Consider the following 13,647-nt stretch of genomic DNA (forward strand, 5'->3'; position numbering starts at 1 on the left):
CCAATGTCTAGAAGAGTATTTCCAACATCTTCCTCTAGAATTCTAATAGTTTCACTCCTTAGGTTTAAGTCTGTTACCCAGTGAGAGTTGATTTTTGTGAGAGGTAAAAGGTGTGGATGCTGATTCAGTCTTCTACATGTGGCTATCCAGTTTTCCCAGCACCATTTATTGAATAATCTTTCTTATCTTTTGACAGAAGGTAAAAAGGAAGGCAGAGTGAGAAGTCTTGAGCTCAATCTCATGTCTGATTTTATCCAGGTTTAGAGAATCTAGTGTATACACAGATGCAATGTTTTAAAATATTGGCTACACATAAAGATAAAGAAGGTGATTATACAGGTAGCTTAATTTTTTTAATAAGAAAATTCACACAAAGGTAGAACATACAGCATCAATAAATGATGTTTGGCCTTTTTCAAAGTGAGTAAAGACAATCTTCAAGAGAACTCTTAAAAACATCTTTTGTGTCAATAGTCTTCTATAAACCTCCTTGACTTGGAGTCACAGCTGGGAAACTGGAGCAGGGTCAAGGGCACGTAGTGTTTCTTAGTGCCAGCACATTCACAGTCACTGGACTTCAAAACCATGCTGAGGGTGCTTATTTCTTAAAAACCAGACTAAGACTCATGTAGCATTTAACAACAAAATAATACTCCCTGGCCAAAATCAAAATCTCAAAATGCAGACAATGTACAATCTGGACCCATTCCACCTGCTTTTGAAAGCTGCCAAAATGTTTACTTTTTTCTAATTTTGTCCTGTTTTGGGTTTTCATTCATAACACATATTTTGCACCAAAAATAATTTAGTAGGTTAGTGGGAATAGAGTCATAAATGAGGAGAAAATGGAGAAACTGCTGGCTGGTGGAGCAGCCCACGATTAATAAATTGTGCAACATGTGACTTGGCAGCTCTTTGATTCACCAGCAGAGTCCCCTCCCTTGTAAATTCTAGTTGGCTTTCCCATACATTATTATGTGGATTCCTTATAACCACTTCCCTTTCTGATTTTCCAGAGACAGGGTATAAAGTTTCCCTAAACGCCAATAAAATGTGAAATCTTATCCCTCTCTTTAGGCTGGCTTTGTGTAGTCATCTTCTAAAATAAGAACAGCAAACGTCTTAAACGTTGCTATTTTCTATTTTTATGTTCATTCAATAGCTACAATTCTTCATAATATCACAGTTTTCATTTCAACAGAAGTTAGTTAAAATATGGGGGACGGATATTGAGAGAATTTCTACATGTTTTCTTTTTGCTTTTCAAAATAAATTTAATTTCTCATACCACTGTGGAGAAAAATCCACATTCTTAAATTAATGCAGATTATATACTAATTTCCTTACTTAATAAAAATCTGTAGATGAAAAGACTTGAGAGAAATAAATTAACTTCAAATTCTTTTCCCCATAATCTTAGTTTGCTAGTATATTCTTGAAGTAACATATAATAAAATCACTGGGGTTTAAATGTTGATTTTGTTTACATAATCAGAATATTTGTTTTTTATAGAGGCAATAAATTCAAACATTGCCATTAATTGTGACACATGAAAAAAGTATGCTTAATTACACTATACTGAAGCATTTGTTGACAAGCTTTTAAGAGGAGGTTTTCATTTTGAGCAATGGAGGAGTGGAGGGATATAAATAGCTTTCATCATGTGCAGTATCTTCTGAGAATATTTTTTTCTTTTTTTTAAATGGAACTTTGGCAAGAAAAAACCTAAAATATATATGTAGAATTACATCATTTGTATTAAATCATTTTGTGTTTTGAGAGCTTTCTAGATTCAGAGAGTAAATATTAGTTAGAATGAAAAGATAAATCGTTCAATATGTCTAAAAGCCCCAGAATCCATGTTCCCTAGTATCAGAAAAAGTTCATGGCATATTTATATCAGACCTGCAATGTATAAGCCTTGAATGTTTAAAAGTTGCCTTAGAGTGAAACTGGAGAAATAAATTTGTAAAATGAGTTTAGTAAGTTTGCAATGAAGGGAACGTAGCTTCATTTAATTTTCATTTTTATAGTTCTCCACAAAACTTAGGTAATATTTTGAAGTTTTGTATTTCTGAATACATGACTTTCCTAATTATTAGACCTGGACATTATCCTGCTTCTGGGGTTCGACTTGGGGCTGGGTAGTGTTGTGAGGATCAGACATGTTTCTAAAGAGAGAGAGAGACTTAATATTTAGTTACGTTTGCACAGGAAGATAACAAGCTTGAAAGCTAAGTTTGCGTAAAGAGAAAGAATTGTCCAAATTCCTTTAGCTTACCTTCAGGTAGCAAAGTCCCAGCCTGGAGGACCCAGGCATAGAGTTGGGCCTCAGTGTAGATAGAATGTCCCTTCTGCTTTCCCTACCAAGCTACTTTCAAGGTAGAAACAGGTACGACATGTAGAAGGTAAGAGAAACTTCCTCTCTCTGGAAGATGAGGGAGATGAGAAGAGTTAAGTAGTCAAATGTGTGTCTCTAATTCATCTGTCTGCCTAGGAGATGTGTTATATACTGGGGTAGGACAAAGAGAACAAGGCAATATCAGCCAATTCCCCATTTAGAAGAAACCCTGGGGGGAAGGGGTTCCAACATGGGGCAGCCTATTCTAATTAAAGAGGTACAGAGTAGCATAGTGAGACAGGATAGGTCTGGCTGGCACACCTGAGTGTCCTTCACCTCCTGTGTGTGTGCTCACTGAAGTGAGATCTAGGGGGCCTGCTGGGTGGGATGAGGCGAGCCATGGCAAAGGCAGCGGTGGGGCCATCAGGCTCGGGCCTGGTGGAGACCCAGCAGAGACTTGGCTATGAAACTTGTGATAACTTAGGGGAAAGAAAGTCAGCTCAGGTGAGGTGGCTGATATTCTGGGGTGAATGCCCTTCACTCAAAGAACGGGCAATGAGCTAATCAGCTGTGCAGTTTAGAAACAGTATAGAAACAGAGGGTGACAAGGTGACCAGAAATGAGGCAGATTGGGAGTGTTATGGTAAAAACAAGTGGACATGGCCAGTGTACATATGGACGTCAGTTTAGGGTAAGGGTTGGGATAGAGCTTGTCAGATAAGAAGCACTACTACCTAAAGAGACTATTTAAAAAAAAAAAAAAAGAAAAGAAAAAAGAAAAGACTATTTACATATGTGCGCCACATTGAGTTTTAAACTGGATAAAGTTAGAGTTTTATTTCCCCCCCACTAACCAGTAGGTCACGGTTCAAGAAGAGAAGCCGCTTTTTGATCAGTTAATTAAAGGAGCTACCTTTTTCAGCACGCTTGAGGACTTACTGACCCACCTGTACTTTGAGCAAAGCTTTGGACTCATTGCTAAAATTGCTGTTTGTCTCTTAAAAAGCATCAGTATACCTGAATTCCCCAATATGCCATGTGATGTCATATTACAACTTTTATTACACTCAGAAAGTAGTAGTAAAAACTTTACTCTTTAGGCTTAAAAAAAATCAAAATCCTTCCATGGCTCTTCTTTGCAAACACATGAAGTCACAAACTGATAGTCTGTGGTCATATCAAGCTTGTACATATGTTTCATTTGACCCATGCTGTGTGTTTTTTTAAATAAAGATAACCTTTAGGAATTAAATAATGGATTCCTGGCCACTATTGAAAATATCTGGAGGTTTGGCAGTACTGTGCCTGGATTCTTAAATGTCACTCATTGCTAGAGGTGAGTATTGGGTGTCCACTTCCTATGAGTGAGGATGTTTCACTTAATCACTGTTCCTATTATCCTCTACTAGGCATGTTTCACACATGACTCTAACTCCCTGGCATACTTTGGCATTGAGTATGTTTGTGCTGTATCCAAAGGATAAATTTCTGCTTTAATCCTATACTCAAGCCCCCACGGTGCCAACTGCCAACTGCCATCTGTAAGTTCCCTTGTCTTCAAACACAGCCACGAACTCTTGTGTTTGCGTAACCCCATTCTTTTCTTTCTTGATGATGTTTGAAGTCCCTCCAATCCTGCCTCTTTTTAGCCTAATCAAACCTTCGGAGTAAAAGAGTTAAGTCAAACCAAGACCACAGACATTTCCTTAAATGCCACTATACTGGAGTGGCATTGTGTTGGATGTTTCTGGAATCCATTCTCATATGGAAATTATAATATTTGGGGGTATATAACACATAAACACACAAAAATTAAATTGAATATGTAGTACATTCAATAGCAGATTACAAGAATAGTAGAAAAGATATAACAGGGCAGCATAACCAATGGTGCCATGGAAATCTGCATGAGTTGCCCACATCATCTGCATCTCCTTAGGACAGAGAATCAAAATCCTGGCCATGTGTCATGGAAGAGTAGCTTTATTTGTTTCAAGAATGTCACTAAAATCTCAATGTTAAAAATTTATTTAAATCTAAAACAAAATCGAACAACTAATACAATTTTTACATCTCAATTTCATGCATACATATACACATAAAGAATACATAATGCACATCAACTAAAAGTTAATAAAAACAAAACATATGCATACACGGTTTACATTTCTTCCAATTTCTTGACCAGTGGTTCTTCAAAAATTTTGCATTTTAAAACTATATGATGTTAAAAAATTCATAGTTGTTTTCTTATAAATTCATGTAAGTAAAAACATGGTATTTTTTCTTAGTGTATCAGAATTTCCTTAGAAAAACTTATTGCCATAAAAAATATGTTCCTCTAGGAAACATGAGAAATTGTTTTTTCTCTTTCCTGTTACACTGTCAGCACTTGCCTCTTTATGCTAAAACCTACTTAAGAAATCATGAAGCTATCCTGCTGGTAAGCAAGTTAACGGTTCAATAAGGCTCTAGGGTTAAAGGTTAACACGCATGGCTTCGACAACAGCTTTTTATAATAGACATGGATCACACCTATTAACCTAAACATTCCATTATATTTATCATATTTGGTTGTATTTTATTCAATTTTCATCCAGTTTGTGCATTCCCACCTTAGAAAAGTGTTGTTCCCTTTATATTCCTGGGACTAAGTCATTATTATCATCTTGAAATTAGTTCTCTCTATTGGTCACATTCACATCAGGCATTTATATTATTATTTAATTAAAACCAATAAGAAATAAGGTCAAAAGGGAGTTTTGATTAAGTAAACTGAATTCATGTGGCTGCCTCTCTTTTTATTGGTTGTCATAAATTATTTCAGTTGGTGGAAATGAAATAGTATATACCAAAGGGTTATTATACTAGCTAGAATATATGTGGCAATTCATTAATTTCAACCAACTCAGTGATTGAGTAATGTAGGTTAATTAATTAACCTCGCTGTATGGTATCCTGTGGGGGTTAACGATGGCCATCTATCTATACCTCTGCCATTGCTAAGGCAAAGGAGTGAGGGCATCACTGGGAACTGGAAGATTTATAGTCTTCCACAGTCATACTTATGTACCGTACAGCAAAAATCATTCATGTGCCTATTTGGATAGACCATTACTCCCAGTTTTCAAAAAGTGGAAAGGAGACACAGGGAGGCAGAGAATGCTCCCTCCCTCTCTATCACTTTCCCAGGTCACTACTGAAAGCTTATCAGGTCTTAGTTTAAAAATCTCTCCTCCTTGGCAGTCTGCTCCTTAATCACTAAATCATTCTCCCCTTCCCTATTTGTTCTACTCACCTTGCAACCTGAAAAAACAAAAAAAATGTTTCTCACATGTGCAAAATAAACATACAGGCATCCAAATTCAAAAAATTTTCATAGGATTAGGGATGTCAGGAATGTAGCTAAATGCTAATGTTATCCAAGGCATCTCTGATGAAATGGGCTTTAATTGGGTTTGACTAGTGAAATTTTACCAGCTAGAATGGTAATTTTACCAAAATAATTTATTTATTGGTCCTTGATTTCCAGATTTATTATCAACTAATTTTCCCTGGAAAAAGGAGAGAAGAGGTTCTTATAGTTTCTTTGTAGTGAGCAAGTGACCAAGAGGATAACCTTGTAATTTTTTCAAATTGGTGCCTAGAATAAGAACATAATAGAGTTTTCGTCACAATTGTTTAACTTGCCTTATACTTGAAATATTTGTATGGTTTCCATTTTATTTACAGAAATTTTTATTGTTTAAAAAACAAAAAGGCATGAAGATTTTTAAGAAAACACTTTATATTCATATGTATATTCATTACAATTTTCATCTTTTTTTAAACTCAATTCTTTCTAAACTTTCAAATTTCTCTAAACATTTACTTGGACAAAGGAGAATCTCCAATTTAGACATAATTGTAAAAAACCCAGCATAATTTGAAAGAAGCACTCAAATGCACAAACACATCAGCATAGTAAGAGTACACTGCTGATAAAGTTTTCTTATCCAAATATTTGTAAACTGTTTTGTCAGTACAACCACCACGACCAGCACCACCAAAACAACAACAAGAAACAAAAAAGGAATAAGCTTTAATTTGGGACCACAAGACAGTGTAAAGCAGGCGCACTGATAATTACAAATTAGGCAAAATTGTGGTTAGCTTAATGAAAAGGCTCAAAAGTGTGCCAGGCCAATGGCAAAGGACCTAAATCTAAAGACAGACAAGCTTTTCTTGATTACAGTGATTACATCATGGTCATTAGAATTTAAAGTAACTAACCCAAACACAGACATCATATCTTCATTTGATAGCCATAGTCTAGTAAATAGTGGGAAAGGATGTTATGTGTGGATTAAGCTTGATGAGATGAAAACAGACATTCTTTTTGAACCTGTCTGGCAAAGAAAATGAAAACTTCAAAATCAGGCAGTAAAGTTAACTTTTAAACCTTAGTCTCTTTGATTGCAAGGGGTCTGCGTAGCGTTTTTTGTCTATTCTTTGTTTTATAGGGAAGCCACTACAACAACTAGCTATGCATGATTCTTTGTTTTTTTTTCTTTTTTTGCATGCGATCTATAGTCAAAGAGGATGTTTGAGACCTACGTTTTGGAACTGAAGCCAATCAACAATTTCAAATTTTCAATGCATAATGAGGTGCCAGCAATGGGTCAGTGTTTATTTTCTCATCAACTGTAATATAATTAAACTTCAAGTGTGAGTTTTAATTCTCCAAACGTCCATCCTCAAAGGGTCCACAGGATCCTACTCTGCTCTGCATGCAGGCAATTCATGCTGAGAAGACAAATGCTTTGCTCAGGGGAAAGGGATGCATTGGGTTACAGTTAGAGCTACATACATGAAAGCAGGCGTACTGGCCCCTGACCTCGAACCCCCACTTCATAGCACTACCTGTGGGAACACTGCCTGAAGAGCAGGATTTAGAAAGATCAGGGAAGTGAGGCAAAGAAAAACAAGGCATAGAGTAGAAAACAGCGTGGTGGGTTTCTTTGCATTACCTGTCTTCTGAATAGAAGATCCCAGCTTGGGTTAAGAAAATGCAGCCATTTTTTTTTGGTTTTTTTGATTTTGCATTAAGCAAATAAAGATGAAGAAGAAGTGGACTAACATAATAACATTATATAATTTTAAGAAAAAAAAAACAAACTGATAAGACAGCCTGTGTTCTAAACTTTAGTAAGACGTTCAATGTAAGTAAAGACAAGAACACTCTTGTTACAACTTCATCATTATCATCATCAAAAAGCATTTATTGAGTGTCTGGACTCACTGAGCATCACTGAACCTACTATGTTTAAAGTACTTAAGAAAGGAAACTAAATCTTAATGTAAACACAGTTCAAGTAACATAAATTGATATCAGCTCCTTAAATTGCACCTTAAAGAAACCATTAGGTTGTTTAAGGAAAAACTATACAGAGACATGTGAAGCCTGCGTGTTTTATCACTCTGGTAAATAAGTGCTTTCATTTTCTACTTTACTGATGTTTCGAAATGGTCAGAGGAACTTGTAGAAGTTTCATGGCAATTTTCAGATAAGGTTTTATTACCACAAAGAACAAAACATAGATAAAATCAATCCTCTAAAATGCATTTTCTTGAGTCACTTTTTTTTTTGAAATAAAAGCTAATCAAACTTGCAAAGTTTTACATTACCTGTTATAGTAGCATCTGCTACAGCCATTGCCAAGGAATTTTCCTAATAGCTTTGAAAACACACCAGCATGATAGTATTGCTCAGACACTTTTAAATTGGTTAAGATACCAAGGACCTGAAACTCTAGTTTGCTCTGTTAGAAGCCAGGGAGGTGGCCACGTCAGCAAGGATGCATAGACGTCTCAAGCAAATCCATGTGTTCAACTTCTTTAGGGCACTGGGACCCAGCTGATTTGGATTTACTTGTTTTGAGTTAGGCCCAGGCAGAAGCATCTTATAAAATCTCCCTAGGTGAATCTAATGTTCATTGTGATTATGGTTGGGAATCTCTTATCTATTTCTAGTCATTAAAGCAGCATTTCCTATACTGAAGTGATTTGCATTTTTTTCAAGTATGGTAGATCAGTATGATTATACCACTAAAAATGAGAACATATTCAACCTCCTGAATATCTACAAACTCTGGTCGCTCTTATTTCTCTTGTTAATCCCTGCAGCCATGCCATGGGAGATAAGAGAGAAAAGGAGCTCTAACTTGTATTGAACTGATCATACAGGGCTTCTTAGACACTGATATTTTTCATCGACTAGAAGATAGACCTCACTAAGTTGTTCGGGGATGATGGAGCCCCAGTTGGGACATTTATCACTTAAAAAAGCAGCAAACTGTAGTATCATAAAAATTGGTGGCATTGCACAGATGAAGTTCAAGTTGGATTCTAGTATCAAGGGATTCAGGTGGGGCTACAGGCAGATGCATTATCACAGCGAAGGGAAAACACACGACTGTACATACATACACATAAGTAGAATTTGAGGAGACGGAAGAGTTAAGCACTGAGGACTAAGGAATCCAGAAGCTGGTAAGGAAGTAGCAGGAAAGGAATGTAGACTAACAAGCAAGGAGGTCAGTATATGTAGGTCATGGGTAACTTGGAAACAGAGGCCATGTTCTTCCCACTTAGAAATGATACTTTTGGTTCTAGAACCGAACAATGAGGCCAGGCAACTGAATAAAAAATATCAGAAAGGGAAGACTGAGGCAGTAGACATTGACCCTGGTTCTGTATCACTGGTTATGTTAGAAGTATGTGGGTCTGGTAAAGATAATAAAAGATCAATGACTCACGTATCTACTTAATATTCTGGAAACTTCACATATACTGTCACATTTAGTTCTCATTACAATTACAGGTAAGAATTATTGCATCATTTTTCAGATGGAGAAACTGGAAATTCCAAGGTGTTAATTAATTTGGGCAAGGAACACATCTATTAAGGATAGAATCAGATATGAACTATTTGCTTGCTGTAAATGTTAGGCATTTTCCTCTCTTTTATTTCATTGTTTTAAGTTTTAATCCATTAAAATTTTTGTAATCCAGAATCAAGAATCAGGTAATTAATTACAAAGTATTGATGCTTTTTGTAACATTTGTGAAAAGGTAGAGTCATTTTAGTATTTTTATAGTCATATGCTCATTTACTTTTTTTCTAGTTTTGTAAACTTTGCTAGACATATCTAAAGTGCTAGTATTTGGCAATATATTTTTAAATTTTGTAACATCAGTAATAACTTCAGTAGAATTAAATATATAAATATAGTGTTTACCTTTACTGTGCAGTGAATATTTTTAACAATAACTTTAGATGGTAATGTAAGATTTCTAAGAGTCCATGATTCTGGGGAAATTTAATGATAAGGTTTCAGGTTTGGTTTAAGCAACATCCAAATACCAGCTAAATTACTGAGGATTTGTTGTATGAAAGATACAGAATTTAAAATATCAAATGATTTTTGAACCTAGAGGTTGTCTGGGTAGGAGATTACTACAATGTTCACAAATCTATTGAATAAAATCTAGCCTAGGAAAATTAGAAATTCACCCTTTATCCAATCCTGAGAGTTTGTAAAATTTTCTAATATGCTAATATTTGAATTTAGAGAAAATTTATGAAATCTTTGAAAAGTTACATCTTTATATTTTAAAATAGAGTGTCTGTTGCAGAAGGTGGCATTAATCCCAATCAATAAATCAACCGGAGTTTATTAATTCTTTTCTATTTACTGAATGCTCTTATATAACCAAGAGAAGGGCAGTAAAAGCTGGTTCTTGCTCCCAAGAAAACTTATACAAAAAAATACAAAGGGAATAATATAAGGCAGAGCTGAGTACCCAAGTATGGAATGCTTCAAAATTTGAACGAATTGGGCTACGAAGTTTTGCCTCATCCACCATATTCACCTGACCTCTCGCCCTCCAACTACCACTTCTTCAAGCATCTCCACAACTTTTTGCAGGGAAAACGCTTCCACAACCAGCAGGATGCAGAAAATGCTTTCCAAGAGTTCATCAAATCCCGAAGCACGGATTTTTACGCTACAGGAATAAACAAACATTTCTCGTTGGCAAAAATGTGTTGATTGTAATGGTTCCTATTTTTATTAATAAAAAGATGTTTGAGCCTAGTTATAATGATTGAAAATTCACTGTCTGAAACTGCAATTACTGTTGCACCAACCTAATAAATACTCTCAAATCCAAAACATGAAGGAAGCAAGAAGTGAGACTTGGAGAAGGGCTCATGAAGGAGCTGGCAAGTTAACTGAACGCTCAACAGAAAGATATTATTTAAAGAAAGGTGGCAACAGCTTGTCAGACATAAACAAAGGATGGAAGTAAAAATGTGTCATGGCTAGCAGGAGTGACATGCTCATTTTAAAAAGTGATACTAAAAATGGAAAGTAAGCCAAGGTTAGAGTTTTTATTTTCCCAGCAGTGTTTTAGACTTAGAACAGCTTGCTGAAGATTTTTAGGTGGGAACTATTCTTAAAAAGCTTTGTTTAAAGAGGAGCGACTAGAAAAAATTTTGCAGACTGGCTTGAAGAAGGAACATAGGATCCATCATCTCAAACATTTATCATTTGTGGTGATAACATTCATAATTCTCTCTTCTAGTTATTCTGAAATATACATTATTGTTAACTAAAACTCTACTGTGTAATAGAACACCAGAACTTATTTCTTCTGTACATAATGGTATTCAAAGAGATATTGAATTTTAATTTTTTCTTGTAATAATATATGTATTTTAAAAATTTTGTTGTTGAAAACCAAAAGGAATTTTGAAGGAAAGAAAAAGAGAGACTGAATACTGGAATACTAGAGATGTAAATAATAAAAAAATTAAATGTGACTCCAAAAAGCATTTGTAACAGTGGTACACCTTACAGAACGGGAGTTGGTTAGTGAGTGAATGTTAAAATTTAATTTTGGACATATTTACAATAAAATGAAAATATTTCAGAAACAGCCAGACACATGAGACAAGGGGTCTTGTCTGGAAATCCAGATTTGACAGCAGGGAAACAATATGACATAGAGAGTTTATCTTCATAGAGACTCAGGGCTTATTATGATCCTTTTTGTTTATAATCTGGGTGACCTCAGGCAAGTTATCTAAATCATTGGAGTCTTAGTTTTTTTGAAAATAAAAACCTGTCTTTCAGAATTTTGGTGACTAGCACTTTATAGGTGCAACTGAAATGTTAATTATTCTAAAGAAATGCTAATTATAAAAAATTTATTTTGGCATTTCCATTGCTATTTCACTTTATTTTTTAAAGTTTTAATTTTTTTAACATGCAGGTAGTATCAGAAGTAAGTTGTTTCAATTGAACGTTTTCCTCAGCTTAATAGTTGGGGACACCATTATGAGTCAATGTGAATGTTCTATGTTTTTTTTAAGTCAAAAATGCTCTAAGGTGGATAGTTTGGCCCAATACATACAAAACCATCTATGTGTTTGGCATAAATCTGTTCTAAATTAGATGACTGAAAGAGCAAAACAGATCATCGTACAAATTACTTTGTTTTCCCTAAGTTGATCATCCTGCAATAACATATAACCATTATGCCAAAAAAAAAAAAAAATATTGCTAATGTGAAACTCCTATTTCTGCAAAAGCTGTCTGAGAAATGAGTAATGAGAAATGGTGATTTCTGCATAGCCAGAATATACCTATCAGAAACGATACTTGATGAAATGTGAAAATGCTGATTAATGAAGGAGAGATTGTATGGGTCTGGAAATGTGAGATAACTCTATACTCCAGGTTGCATCTGAAAGCAAAGTACAGGGGAAAATGTCTTGGTTTAGCTTGTGAATAAAAGAACTTCAGTCCCTGTGATGGCCCATCTGGCATTTTTCACCAGCACCAAATTCATTAGCAATGATTAGTTCTTTTCTCCAAATCCCTCACTCAAAATAAGTAAATAAAAGGAGAGTTTGGGCAGTAAAAGATCAAGGGATGGTATCTCTATTTTGAGATGTCTGTGAGTTATCCTGATTGGTCAAAACCTAAACAACCATTAAAGAAGGAGCTATGTGATGAAAAGATGAATTCTCCCTAAACATCTCCAAGTTATGTTCTATTTAGGGTAACATAGAGAAGTGAGCTGAAGTAACTTATATATATTAACAATTTCTCATGTGAATTTAGATCAAAAATTACTTGGAAAAATCCTTTTGCTTTACTTCGTTACTTTAGTCATAGAGAAAAATGTTTACAGTGTGTTTTATTGACATACTTATCTTTAATAGAAACTTTCATTACATAGAATGTGCTTTTTTTTTAGCTCAGTTCTTTTTATGTGCAGTATTATAATAAAGGATATGTTTGATGTTGAGTCATCATGTGATGGATTGGACCATCTAACAATATATTGTTTCATATTGTAAAGCCAATAGGATTTCTAAAGGCTTTAGTAAATATCTTCAACTTTTATATATCAGCTGAATCAACTCTAGATTTTAGGAAAGGGAGAGGGAGAAAAAGAAGGAGAAGGAAGAGGAGACAGAAAATTTAAAAATGTTTCCTCCAAGAAAATCCCTAAATCATTTACTTTTCAGAAGTTGCTACTTTAGAAAGTGCTTTCTGAAGATCATGACATAATGTGACACGTGTAGGCTAGAACCAGGAATTATAAAAATATTAGAAACCTTACATTAATTTTTTGATTAAATGCATATAACATGAGTTAAATATTAGACACCTATTATAAGAAATAAATTTATCAGTACATAGTGATCAAATACTATAATATTATATGATCATTTTGATATTAGATTTAATAAATATGCTAGTTAACAGTGCTGAGAAATAATTCAAGTTGCTTTATGAAATCCCATAGTAGAGTGTCTTGTTTTTTTCTTAAATATATTCTTACTCATGCCTGGGTAAATTTCTATTATATTATTGGTTGCTGTCCATTCTTTCCAAACAGTAACCTTATGTTCCATTACTTTCTTACTATTAGTTACATTTTATATTTTTGGAAATCTATTCTGTAACAAGTTTTGTACATGTAACTGCCTATTTAATATCATGCACATATACTCTAAGCCTGCTCATAATGTTTACCACATAAAGAACATGGAGTTGAAGAAGCATGTTGCAGAGAGTCACAAATATTTTCTTTTTTTTTTCCTTTCCTTTTTGGTCTGATTTGTAACTGTGTTCCCAAATATAATATTCTCAATATTGTTTGATTTTTTTTCAATAAAGGAGATCCAATGAGAATAGTTAACATTTGTGGAGTGCTGAACTAAGTTATACATATGTATAATTATATA

The sequence above is a fragment of the Propithecus coquereli genome, unplaced genomic scaffold (assembly GCF_000956105.1).
Source record: "Propithecus coquereli isolate 6110/MARCELLA unplaced genomic scaffold, Pcoq_1.0 Scaffold61, whole genome shotgun sequence".
NCBI classification, from domain to species: Eukaryota; Metazoa; Chordata; class Mammalia; order Primates; family Indriidae; genus Propithecus; species Propithecus coquereli.